Raw genomic sequence first — 13,190 nt, 5'->3', positions numbered from 1 at the left:
ATATCTGATGGATGAACACAATTAGGTGCACAGAGAGGCTGCAATAAATTACTGTGTTAGAAGATGGACTCCTCTTTTATTCTGAGACCTATGATCAGTATCAAGAGTAGATGAAGTGCATTCCTTTAGGAGAAAAATATGCTACCAGAAAATTCTGCTTTGGAGTCTGATGAATTGATATATACTGGAATGGAAGAGGAGGGGATCCTCTAAATTAAGAATGTTTCTCCTAAGTTGTTAGTATCCATTTATCATACCATCTCTCATATCTGAAACCCTGGATTATGCATTTTACCATCATTTGGTACTTTTATGTCATTCCCAGCTATAAGCATTCTCCCCTCTCTGCTTGCCCAACCTGGATCCCACTGTTTAGCAAATAAGTTTTTTTTTCTTAAAGCCCCACTCCCTATATCCCTGTCCTTCTGCTACATTCCCAGAAAAATTCCAATCCCTGGCCTAGACCCACCGTCTGCCAACTTAGTTCCTTTATCCCAATTCCTACAAGTCCTACATTGTAGATTCAAGCCGCAGTTAGCTCGTGGTCTCCAGCCTCAGCACTCTTCAGTTCTTTCACTCACTCTTGGTTAGCTACTGTGTTGGAAGAGTAATAGCCACCCCTAACCCCCCCCCCCAAAAGATGTTCACATCCTAATCCCTGAAAGCTGTGAACATAGCACCTTTCATGGCAAGAGGGATTTTGCAGAGGTGATTAAGTTAGGGAACTTGAGATAGGGAGATTACCCTGGATTATCCCATGGGCCAATGTCATCACAAGCATCCTTATAAGAGGGAGGCAAGGGGGTCAGAGTCAGAGAAGGAGATGTGCTGGTGGAAGCAGGGGTCAGAGAGAGTCTGGAGATGCTACACTGCTGGCTTTGAAGAGGAAGGATGAGGCCATGAGCCAAAGAGTGTGGGCAGCCTCTAGAAGCTGGAAAATGCTAGAATACAGATTCTCTTCTAGAAACTCCAGAAGGAACACAGCTCTGCCAACACCTGGATTTTATTCCAGTAAGATTCATTTTATACTTCTCATCTTCAGAACTGTAAGAGAATAAATTTGTTGTTTAAGCCACTAAATTTGTGTTAATTTGTTATAGCAGGCATAGGAAACTAACAGTTACTTCTCCCATTCTCCCAGGAAATACACCAAAACATCACCTCTCTCCTCATCAGTTCTAAGCCTCATGCACCTCGGTGGACTACCCCACCTAATATTTCACAAGAAAAATAATAAATCAGATATTCCTTCATTAGTTAGTCACAGATCTTGCCCCCAACCCCTGCCACATACACACAAACATATCTGTCTCTTGTAAAGAACCCCCATTTGGTCTCATAGACTTTTCTTTACAATTTCTGTTTTCAATTTTATTGATTTTGCTCTTTACTAGCTCTTTCTTTCTTCTTACTTTAGAATTAACTTACTCTTTTTTTTTCCTAATTTCTTAAATTTCTTAAATTGCAAACATAGGTTATTGGTTTAAGACCTTTCTTCTTTTCTAATATGAGCATTTTAATGCTATTAATTTTCCTCTAAGCTCTGCTTTAGCTGCATTCCACAAATTTTGATAGGCTGTGTTTTTATTTTTATTCAATTCAAAATATTTTCTAATGCCCCTCGTGACTTCCTTTTCGACCCATGGTTGGCTATTTAAATGTTTCTTGTTTACTATCAAATATTTCAGGGTTTTCCAGATATTTTCTGTTCTTAATTTCTAGTTTAATTCCATGGTGATCAGAGAAGCTCTTCCTTTTCATACTTTTCTTTTCTCTCTGCCAATAAATGTGCTCATGCCCCACCCATTCTTAAAAGAACACCCATCATTTGACCCCACTTTACCATAGCTACTACTCTCTGTCTCTCCCCTACTTTTCTTCATCAAGCTTCTCAGAGGAATAGTTTACACTTGCTGTCTCCACTTTCTTCCCTCCCATTCATTTCTGAACCATCCACTGTTCCTTTGCTTTCTTCCTCTTTTCCCAAGCCCAGGCCTCTGGACTCCCATTGCTCCCATAAGCTCTTACAGCCTTCTAAAAATTGTTCTTTTTGTTTAAAAATAGCAATAGTCCATTTTATTTGCTTCAAACAAAGAACCCTAACTTACGTAGTTTATGAACACCAAAAATGTGCCCCTTGGCCTCAGCATATCATAAATCTTTTCCCAGTTTCAGCATCTCATCCCCACTGCAACCACATCTTTTGCTGCATTGCAGTAGATGCAGAGACATGGTGTTACAACAACCAAGTGAGAATGGTATTTCAAGGAGGAGGGGGTAATGAATTGGGTCACATTTTCTTGAGAGGTCAAGTAAGATGAGGGCTAAAAATGACCATTTGGTTTGGCAATGTGGGTCAACAGTGGGGTGACCACATAAGTCATCATACAAACTGGGACTGTTTTGAGAGAGAAGGGAGTCACAATTAATTAAGCCAGAGTCAGAAACCATAAGTCAAGATCGTAACAGGCAAACCAAGACATGCAGTCTTCTGTTTTCTCAAAAAGACTTCATGCTTTATAACAGTGGTTTCAGTGAAATGGCAAGTTAGTGTGATTTAAGAAGAGAATGTACAATAAGAAAGAAGACAACACTTTTGAGGAGTAAGAGAATAAAGAGGAGCAAAAAACTGGGGCAGAACCTGGAGTGAGAATATAAGATTTAAGTAGCTTTATGATGTCTTTCACTTTCTTTTAGGATGAGAGATATTATAGCATGTTTTCATTTAGGTGGAAATGATCCAATAGACGGGAGACATGGGATAATCGCAAGAAGAAATATCTTGAGAAGTGAAGATGGAGGGGTGCAGTGGATGAGAGGGGTTGGCTGCAGACAGGAGCAGGGACACTTCACCCACTTGAACGAGAGAGGTGTCTGCTGTGGATTGAATCGTGTCCCCTAAAAAGATGTGTTAAATTCCTAACTCCCAGTACCCGTGAATGTGACCTTATTTGGAAATAGGGTTTTTGCAGATGTTTAAGATGAGGTCATACTTAAGTAGGGTAGACCTTAATGCAATATAACTGGTGTCCTTATGAGGCCATGTGAAGACAAGTAGATACAAGAAAGGAGAAGGCCATGTGACAATGGAGCAGAGGCTGGAGAGACGCATGTGCAGGCCAGGGAGTGCTAAGGATTGCCAGCCACACAGAGGCACAGACCATGTTCTTCTCTAGGGCCCCCAGAGAGGGAGTGCCTCTGCCAGCATCTTGACTTTGGATTTCTGGCCACCAGATCTGTGAGAGCATAAATTCCTCTTGTTTGAAGCCCCCCGGTTTGCAGTACTTTGTTAGGGCCCCCCAGGAACTGCTATAGCATCGTGAGCAGGGCTCCGGGGCAGGTGGCTGGTGGACTTAGGGATGAGAAGATGGGGTGCTCTCTGGTGATGGAGAAAGATCAACACTCGGTACCTTCCGTGTGTCAGCTAGGGAAAGGTGAAGGCAAAACACTCCAGGACAGAGACAAAGGGAGAACAGCACCCGGTTTAGTAGATAGAAAAAGACGAGACTACAAAGGGTGGTAAAAGTGCCTCATGTGGGCAAAAAAGAGTTAGAGGCAAACCAAGTGTGACCAACACTCTCTTCCCTCCCCAGGAAAAGCCCCCAACAGTCACCGACAATCGCCTTCACCCCTGATCCCCTGCTTCCCCCTGAGATCCTCCCCTCCTTGGTTCGTCACAGCCACGCTCTCCACCCCTCGTCCCTTTGACCATCCCGTCACTGCTTCTGGGGGGGGCTCCTCTCCTGCTCCCCAACCTGACAGCATTTTCCCTCACTCTGCCCTCGGCCCTGTGGTACACACTGATGTCCCCGAGCCATCTCACATGCTGTCGTGATGTTAATCCTCACGATGTTGGCCTCTTGTAGGATTCACTGGCTATGGGGGAAGCTCAGAGTCCCCTGCCCTCACTCTACCTCACCCCCAGTAAGAAATGCTTATTTACATTCATCAAAGTCAAGAACACTGATGGTCCCACAGAGCGACTTTTTCCAGGGTGTCCCAGTTAAATGCACAAGGGCGTGGTCTCCCTTTCCCTTCCCCAAAGGGTGAAGAGGAGGCAGGTGAGCAGGGCAGCCCGGGGGTCTCCTGTCTTCCTACTCTCTCTGCTTCCACGAGGCTGGCGTTTTCTCCCAGGCACCTTTTCTGAGTAAATTTCTTGAGGATGTTCTACAGCAGGACAAGTAAGGAAACTGAGGAAAAAAGACAGATCCTACCCATAGCTCACCAGAAGAAAGTCCAAGGTGACAAAGAGAGACGGGTCCAGCTTGGAGCAGGAGTCAAAGGGCTTCAGGAGGCCCCGGTAGGGTTGGAAGCAGAGCTGTCTTCACAGAGCAAATGGTAGCATGGTGTCCCAGCGATGGTACCAAAGGGGAGCCGGGGAAGCTTGTCCTAATGGGGCTGTCAGGAGAGGGTCCTGGTTAGGACCAGGAGCTGAAGAACAAGCTCACTAAGGAGCAGAGCCAGGGAAGATGAGCGTGCGCCGCGGAGCATCAGAGCGATGTCAGCTCGGGCTGCTGGAACTAAACTGCACAGACTGGTGGCTCGGAAACAACAGCCATTCACTTCTCGCAGTTCTGGAGGCTGGAAATCCAAGATCAAGGCGCGGGCAGATTCTATGTCTGGTGAGGGCCACTTCCTGATTCATAGACGGTGATTGCTCCCTGTCCTCACGTGGTAGAAGGCACAAGGGAGCTCTCTGGCCTCTTTTGTAAGGGCTCTAGTCCCAGTCATGAGGGCTCCACCCTCACGACCTCATCACCTCCCAAAGGCCGCACCTTCTAATACTATTACCTTGGAGGTTTGGTTTCAGCTTCTGATAGCAGGGGTGTGGGAAGCTCAAACGTTCAGCCCATAGCAGAGAGGCAGATGAATACATCTTGGGACATTTTAGATCAGGAGGCCACAGCCCATTGGGAGGGTTTGTAACCCCCAAGCACTTGTTTTCTGGGATGGATGAGGCCCATTCAAAGACGGAGTCCACCCCGATCCAGGCGGGCTCCGGACTGACCACCATTGACCACCATCACACGGCGCACTGCAGCTCCCACCCCTGGCTCCTCCAACACACTCTGACCTCTGTGCACAGACCGGGGATTCCAGTACCACAGCGGTAGACACCAGCCAGTGTGGTTCCACCCACAGGGGGGATTTTCAATAAGAACAACAGCCCTCTAACATACACCCAAAGGGCAAATTTTTCAGGATCCCATTGAATTACTCTGATAGCCCAACAAAGCATCTATCAGCAAGAGGCCAGAGCTGGGCTCACATGAGTTTCACCCTCTCCTGTCAGCCCAGCCTGAAGAGCAGGTCTGTATCCAGACCCACTTCATTCATCATAAAGCAGTACAGAGCTCAACACCGTCTGGGTTTGAGTTTTCCTAGCTCTGTAACCTTTGGCAAATTACTCAATCCCACTGTGCCTCAGTTCCTCGTTTGTAAAATGGGGTTACTCATAAGGTTACGAGGATTAAATGAGTTTACTATATACAAAACCTTACAGGACCTGTTGTGCTAAGTACATGCAAATGTTAGCTATTGATATGACTACTACTGTTACTGTTATTATTATCACCCTCACTGCCTCGTATGGCCAGACTTGTCATGCCTCTTGTCTGATTTGCCACAACTGTGACACTGGGCTCCTGGCTTCTTTGCCCTTGCTGATGTTAAACCTCAAATGTTGGGGAGTGGTCATGAGCACCAAAACCCTGACATTCGTGATCTTCTGCTGGGGCCAAATGCTCTTTTCCCCTGTCCCCAAGCAGGTCACCAACATTACCATGTGTGCACTGCAGGATGGCCCTCCCCGTCCTGACCTTGCTCCAAAGTCTACACTGAGACGAAAGCAGTGGCCAGCGGGTGACCTGCAAAGAAGACTCAGATGCATAAACAATTTTTTTCCCTTTTGGCCTGTACAATGATTTCTAACATTTGAATGACAAACTAAATGTTATGTTACGGATTAATTTCTCAAACGTAATGATAAGTGAGAGAAGCCAGGCACGAATGACACAAGCAATTCCACTTACACAAGGTTTAAAAACAGGAAAAACTCACGTGTGGTGGTAGAAGGCAGGATGGTGGTCACGCCCGGCAGGAATGGGGATGACTGGGTTCGAGCATGGGGAAGGCTTTCCAGATGCTGGAAATGTCTTATTTCTTAATCTTGATCTTGAGAACATGGAACAATTCAATGGGTAAAAATTCATTGAGCTGTGCTGTCACGATGAGTGCTCTTCTCCAACACTGTTTTAAAAAATTAAAACGCTTGGATTAAATGCCAACATTTAAACATTATTTGATTTCACCTGGAAACCTGGGTTTCTGGTTTCTCTTTAAAAATTGGAAGAGGTGGCAATGTTGAGCCACAACCTCAAGGGCAACAAAGGGTAGAGCCCCTCGTACTGCGCCCATCCTTCTGTCCTCCTGACACCAGGCTAGGGCAGCCCTCTCTGCCTGCGCTCACGTTCAGCTGCAGGCACTGGAGTCGGCAAATCCGCCAAAGCCCCTTCCCAGTGAATTCAGACCAGCCGAGCAGCCCCAGCATCGTGGCCAGCATTCAGCAAGAGAAAGTCCCCAGACCTCTGCTCCCGGCTGACACTCTGGTCCATTCTTTGTCTTTGCTCACTTCCTACACCCCTTCCCGAGCCTGCCCTGGTCTCTTGGCTCCTGTCCTTCTGTGCCATCTACTATGGAGGCTCTTGTTCACCTCTGAGCCCCACGTTTGATGCCACACCCGGGGTCAGGTGGTCCCCCCTTCAGGTGGCAGAGGCAGTCCGCTCATGGGTCCATCTGCCCCTAGCTGCTCTGGGCAGGATCCTGCAGTGATACACTCTGAACCCAAGACCCCTCCCCAGGATAAGTCATGGGACAGCCATCAGTCCCTCCTCAGGGCTCCTGTGGCAGAGATGACCCATCTCCACTAGTTACTTCGGCTCACATCTTACAGACTTTTTTAAGGCTTGCTCTCGAGTCTCCAGCTCTTGTCTTTTGAAGTAACTTGATTCAAGCTGTCAGCCCTGTCTCGTCCTCTCCCGCTCATGGGCATTTTTGTCTAACCTAATTATTTCATTATATCACTCATCTACGGGCAAGTCAGCTTTCCATGGATCCTTGTTGCTTATAGAGTGCCACATTAGCCACCACCACAGCTCAGCTCTACTGTTCCCACGGCCGTGGGGACGGCCATTCTGTGTGTCAGCGACAGATGATGGGGGGCATGCAGGATTCTGCCAGGTCATCCTGCTCCGGTGGCCTCCCCACCGTCAGGGATGCCCAGGGAGGCAGGAGCAGCACCGACACATGTAAGCAAAGCTGCTCACCTGCGCTTCACCATGTACCGAACCCACTGTCATTTAATGTCTGAAGTGAACCCCGGCAGTGGCCAGTTTACTGGATGCTGTGGGTGAAATGCTCCAAAATGCAGTGTCACCCCTCAAAGCTGACAGGAAGTGCACGGACATTGCCTCATGTGTCCAAGCCCATGCCCAGGTGGTGGAGTTGGAAGAGCATCAGCCAACACACAGCCCAGTGCTCTCCGTTCTCCAGAGTGCAGAATGCTGCAGGTCACCTGAGGGGTCCTGGGGACACCCCCTTCCTCTGCCCCCACGGGATCATAAGCCAGCCCAGAGCCACGGGCCGGGTCAAGGGGGTGTGCCGTGCGTGGACGGCACTGCTGGGACGGCCAAGCAGATGGCGTGGGGGGAGGGGCAGGCGTGGGGGGAGGGGCTGGCGGGGGGGAGGGGTAAGAAACAAAAAGAAGGACACCTGGCACATCCTCTTGAATATTTTTAAAAATAAATCCTTTTAATAGCATATCAGTGTGTTGATTCACTTCCTAATTCTCCTTCGGGGTCCCAAACCCACTGTGGTTATATTCCCTGATCCAGCCAACGTCTGAGTTTCAATTAAGTCAAGGTACAGCTTAACATGATATTCAGCCCTGGTCTTCACGTGACTGAGAATAAGCCTACCAAGGTGTGAAGGAGATTAAATGGAGAAACGGGACATAAAGTTGAACTCTAATGAGAAGGAAGCGTCCACTGGGGACTTGAAACGCTAATGATCGTGCCACGTCCGTCCGTGGAGGGAGGAATCGGCCTGCCTGCTGCCTTTGAAGATCCTTTCCCTTCTGATCCTTCTTCTGTTGATTCAAATGACATCCCATAACAAAGGAGAGACATAAAATATTAAAAACGTAGCCCTAGGGTTGGGTACTTCTATAGGAGTTGGTCTGCAGAGGACCTTCAGTTCCAAACACGGTCAGAATCTGAGCAAGAGACTTTGCTTCTTCCTCCCTGGCTGGCCTGGCCCCCATGGGGGTTTGGGGCAGGGGGACATGACTCCCCGGGAGGCCTGGCTCCACCCTTGCAGAGTCTCTTCCTTCACGCCAATGGCTCGCCCTTTTCCCCAAGACTTCCCTGAGAAGGGAGTTTGTACATGACTTTCAGATGCCTGCTCTTGCTAATAAGCTATCAAGAAGTAGCCTTATTCTGATTGTCTGTCTTGACTGTCAGAGTACAGAGCATCTGGTTGATGTTATAACCTGAATTCCCAAGCCCTGGTCAGCCTGGCAGCAGAAATTCAGATGTGATGACAAAGGCCTCCCTGCTGGTGGCAGCCCCTAACCCACAATCCCAAACCTTCCTCCAGATTCCCCCAGGTCTCTCATGATGCAGGGCTCCTCCCACAGGCATCAGGGCCCCTCTCTCTGTCATTGCTGCAGGTGCCTGTGTGAGGACGCTGACCCCTGGTCTATATCTATCCCCCAGGATGGCCAACACTCCAAGGTCCCTGCACAATATGTTCCCTTCTGTGTCACTCTGCCAGGACTTGCAGGTCATCAGAGTAGTAGAAAGGGTGTTGGGGGTCCTGGTGGCCCGCCACCCTGCCTCAGCAGCTCCTGCTCCCACCACCAAGGCCTCTGAAAACAACACCTGCAGCATGAGGCCCCTTAAAAATACTGAAAATTGGTCAAAACTGATATTTGCTTTGTGTATGCACAGGCTTTTTCTGGAGTGATGCATTGAAAAGTGGCCACAGTGATTGTATGGGGAGTAACTAGGGACAGAGGGTGGGGTGGGAGGGTCTCCTATTCCCCAAAGGAGAATTTACTGTGAAGACTTAAGCTTAGGGGCCCCTCACAATACAAGCAATATCAAGGCCCCAGTTGGGGGACTGGGGTCCTTGTGATGTGCTCATGTGGACATCTATTTTTGTTACATTTGCCAAAATAAGACATTCGTTGTGTTCTTTTCCTTAAGGAGGAGACCTGGATGGTGTAAACTTCTGGCCCCACAGAACAGACCCACCCTAGCTTTTCACAAACACCCTTTTGTACATTTCAATAACTGACCACTTGCACATGTTACAATTTTACTTTGTTTTAGTTGCTCCTTTACAACCCAGAAAAAGCAGCAAGAAAGGATGAGAGAAAGGGAAGAAAATTCACACATGGCTCAGCTGCTCAGGTAAGATCCTGATGGAGAAAGCACAGGGATACTGGAGAGACATAAAAGGGAGCATCCGTTTTACGAAGCAAAACCTGAAAAGAGACGGCTACCAAAATCCCTTTTTAGTCATGTGGGAAGAAAACGGGTGGCTTTTCTGGGTGACACCACTTCGAGGTACACAAGGCAATGGCAGTAAAAAATGACAGCGGAGGCCTCTCTGCTGACCTCCTTTAGCACACATCTCATCTCGGGGGAGCTCGGGCCCACAAAGGTGGACAACAGCATGCAGAGCCCTGGCAAGCCACCTGCAAAATGACTCAGATGCTCCCTCTGGCTGAGCGGGGCCCCCAGACACTGCCACACACGCTGCTGGGGGCCGCGACATCCGCGAGCCCAACAGATGTCTGGGAGCATTGAAAGGAGCATAATTATCCCCATCAATTTTCCTCTTTCAAAGCCCTTCAAAAGTGGTTTTCCCAAAAAGAGCATTAGAGCATTTCAATAACAATGCTCTCCTGCATTCTCATGCTTGTCAGGGTGGGGAGGCTGACCCTGGGGGTGCCCAGTTTTCTCAGGCAGTGAAAATAGCATCAGACCTGTGTTGTGGTCCCAGCTGCACCCTGACCCACTAAACGGGTGGCTTTGGGGTTCCCTCCTAATCCCTCTTGGTCTCAGTTTCCTCATCCTCAGAAGGGAATAATAACATATTTTAAGACACTCCAGCGAAATGTCTCTAAGAGAGCTGCAAAAACCAGAGTGCTGCAGAAACATGAGGTTTTTATCATGAATGCCTTCGTGTTTTGATGTGCTCATGGTGGTTGTAATTTATCCCAGAATTATACTGGAACCGAGAGTGAAGTCGTCTAGGGGAATTCTCTCTGGAGAGATCATAATTCTCTTTTAAGTCAGTGCCTCTTCCGATACCAGCTCATGTCTGTGCGTGTGTCCATTCATCTTCCTCATCCCTCAAACCCTTTGGTTCGATCAAGTTGAGCCCCCCATGGCCTGTATTTACTTCTTTCTTCTTTCTTCATAATTCAGTCCTGCTTGCTGTATCCACTGCTTCATTTGCCAAAGACTGATGGAGCACATACCATCTGACAGGCCACGTGCTAGACACAGCTCATCATCGCTGGAGTGGCTCCGGGTCTCATGGGGAAAACAAGCACGTAAACACTGGACATGACACAGTGAACCTCCTGCTGAGCTGCAGCAGCGCCAGCGCGGGTCACAGCGAACCTCCTGCTGAGCTGCAGCAGTGCCAGCGTGGGTCACGGTGAACCTCCTGCTGAGCTGCAGCAGCGCCAGCGTGGGTCACGGTGAACCTCCTGCTGAGCTGCAGCAGTGCCAGCGTGGGTCACGGTGAACCTCCTGCTGAGCTGCAGCAGCGCCAGCGTGGGTCACGGTGAACCTCCTGCTGAGCTGCAGCAGTGCCAGCGTGGGTCACGGTGAACCTCCTGCTGAGCTGCAGCAGCGCCAGCGTGGGTCACAGGGAACCTCCTGCTGAGCTGCAGCAGCGCCAGCGTGGGTCACGGTGAACCTCCTGCTGAGCTGCAGCAGCGCCAGCGCGGGTCACAGCGAACCTCCTGCTGAGCTGCAGGCAGCGCCAGCGCGGGTCACAGCGAACCTCCTGCTGAGCTGCAGCAGCGCCAGCGCGGGTCACGGCGAACCTCCTGCTGAGCTGCAGCAGCGCCAGCGCGGGTCACGGCGAACCTCCTGCTGAGCTGCAGGCAGCGCCAGCGCGGGTCACGGCGAACCTCCTGCTGAGCTGCAGCAGCGCCAGCGCGGGTCACGGTGAACCTCCTGCTGAGCTGCAGCAGCGCCAGCGCGGGTCACGGTGAACCTCCTGCTGAGCTGCAGCAGCGCCAGCGCGGGTCACGGTGAACCTCCTGCTGAGCTGCAGCAGCGCCAGCGCGGGTCACAGCGAACCTCCTGCTGAGCTGCAGGCAGCGCCAGCGCGGGTCACAGGGAACCTCCTGCTGAGCTGCAGCAGCGCCAGCGCGGGTCACAGCGAACCTCCTGCTGAGCTGCAGCAGCGCCAGCGTGGGTCACGGTGAACCTCCTGCTGAGCTGCAGCAGCGCCAGCGCGGGTCCGGAACTCGCAGGAGTGATTGATTACACAACGAGGTTTCATTAGTATCTTGTTATTTCTCTTTCCTGAATGCTTGGAGTTTGCACATACCTTTGAGCTGACCAGGATTTGATTAGTTTGTTGAAAATGAATTGGGAAACAGGGAGTTATAATTTGAAATAAATAGATCACTTATGAGGAGAAACATATTCCAAGCCTAACGTGGTCATTACCCATTTTAATAGTTGGTGATCCAAAGACACTTAATTTATCCTGCAGTATCAAAGGGAACGCAACAGGGCATGACTCAAAGGGGAAACAAAGGCAGAAATTACAATTAAACTGGACTTAAAAAGCTGGTCAGCAAATGGGGATCATTAAAGAGCTGAAACCAAGGTCTTTCTTTTAGAATTTATGCACTGAAATTTTCATTTTGTAAGATCCATAGAGTCATATAAGTTGGTTGTGTCAGACCACTTGCAACAACTTTTAAAAGTCAGGCGTTGTGTTTGGTGCAGAATTATCTCCCTAAGTATGCATTGTTCCAGAACAATAGGTTCTCGCCTGACTGAAACAAGCAGACTGCACCATCACTGCTGACTCGACTTCTTCCTATTTTTGGAAGCAGCACAGTTCTGAAAGCACTAATCACCAGCTCATCGCCACATTCATGCAAGGTGAGAAAAACCCAAATGGAAAGACTTACGAAGGCTCTGCTTTGGAAGGACCTTCCTTCCCTGGCTCGCCCGCTCTAGAAACTTGAGTCTCAGCTCTTCTTGCCAGTCAGGACCACTCGGTGAGACCCCTCACCCTTATCCAAAGGCCTGGGTTCAAATCCCAGTTTCCCAGTTCTGTCAGTACATAGCCCTAAGAGCCAATTTCTTAACTTCCCTAAGCTTTCATTTTCTCAACTAAACTAGACAGAACGGTGCCTAGTTTCAGGGTTGCTGTGGGAATTCATTGTGATGTGTGCTTAGCCCAGTGGTGCTTGGTAAGTGCTCAATAAAAGGTCGATATTATTAATTAATGCTCCCCAAAGGAGTTCTTTTAACACAAAATTTTGCCAAGATAGCAGAAAGGATTGGTATGATATGAAGGGTATATATGAAACATCTAAGTATGATAATGCCCACAACAAATGACAGATTATCAACTAAAGAAATCCCCCTGCCCTGCTTCTCTGGAGCAGATTTTTCCTCCTTACTCCTCCTCCTGGTTCTGTTTACATCATGACAGCCTTCCGCGACCCGCAGTTACCTGGATTTCTTCACTTCAAGAATTTAACACAAATCACAGCCCCTTCCCTGTTTTGGGGGCACGTGCTCTCTCTCTCTCTGTCTCTCCGTCTCTCTGTCTCTCCGTCTCTCTGTCTCTCTCTCTCTGTCTCTCTCTCTCTCTCCCTCTCTCTCTCTCCATCTCTCTCTCCCTCCCTCCCCCACTGCCCCATCTCTCAACTGCTTGAAGTCACAATTTAAGTACAGCTCCAAAGTCTCCATCGCACACATTCCTCCAGCTCTGGGTTCTTCAGTCCCTAAAGCTGCTACGTGCAGCACAGGAATCGAAGAAAGCTTATTCTCCTCCTAAGTGTTCTGACAGCAGAAGGTGAGCTGTCCACGGTGCTTTCCACACTCCCCTGGCTCCAGGACTCCGGGCTGGGACAGAAG

At 49.1% G+C, this 13,190-nt stretch overlaps 1 pseudogene; it reads left to right on the top strand.

Annotated features, from left to right (window-relative positions):
* The first annotated feature begins 4,498 nt into the window (after window positions 1-4,498).
* Window positions 4,499-13,190, top strand: part of LOC134369995 (sortilin-related receptor-like) — a 99,159-nt pseudogene continuing 90,467 nt past the window's right edge.

The sequence above is a fragment of the Cynocephalus volans genome, chromosome 1 (genome assembly GCF_027409185.1).
Source record: "Cynocephalus volans isolate mCynVol1 chromosome 1, mCynVol1.pri, whole genome shotgun sequence".
Taxonomy (NCBI): domain Eukaryota; kingdom Metazoa; phylum Chordata; class Mammalia; order Dermoptera; family Cynocephalidae; genus Cynocephalus; species Cynocephalus volans.
The sequence above is the reverse complement of the archived record's forward strand: the minus strand, read 5'-3'. Positions and strand labels throughout refer to the sequence as shown.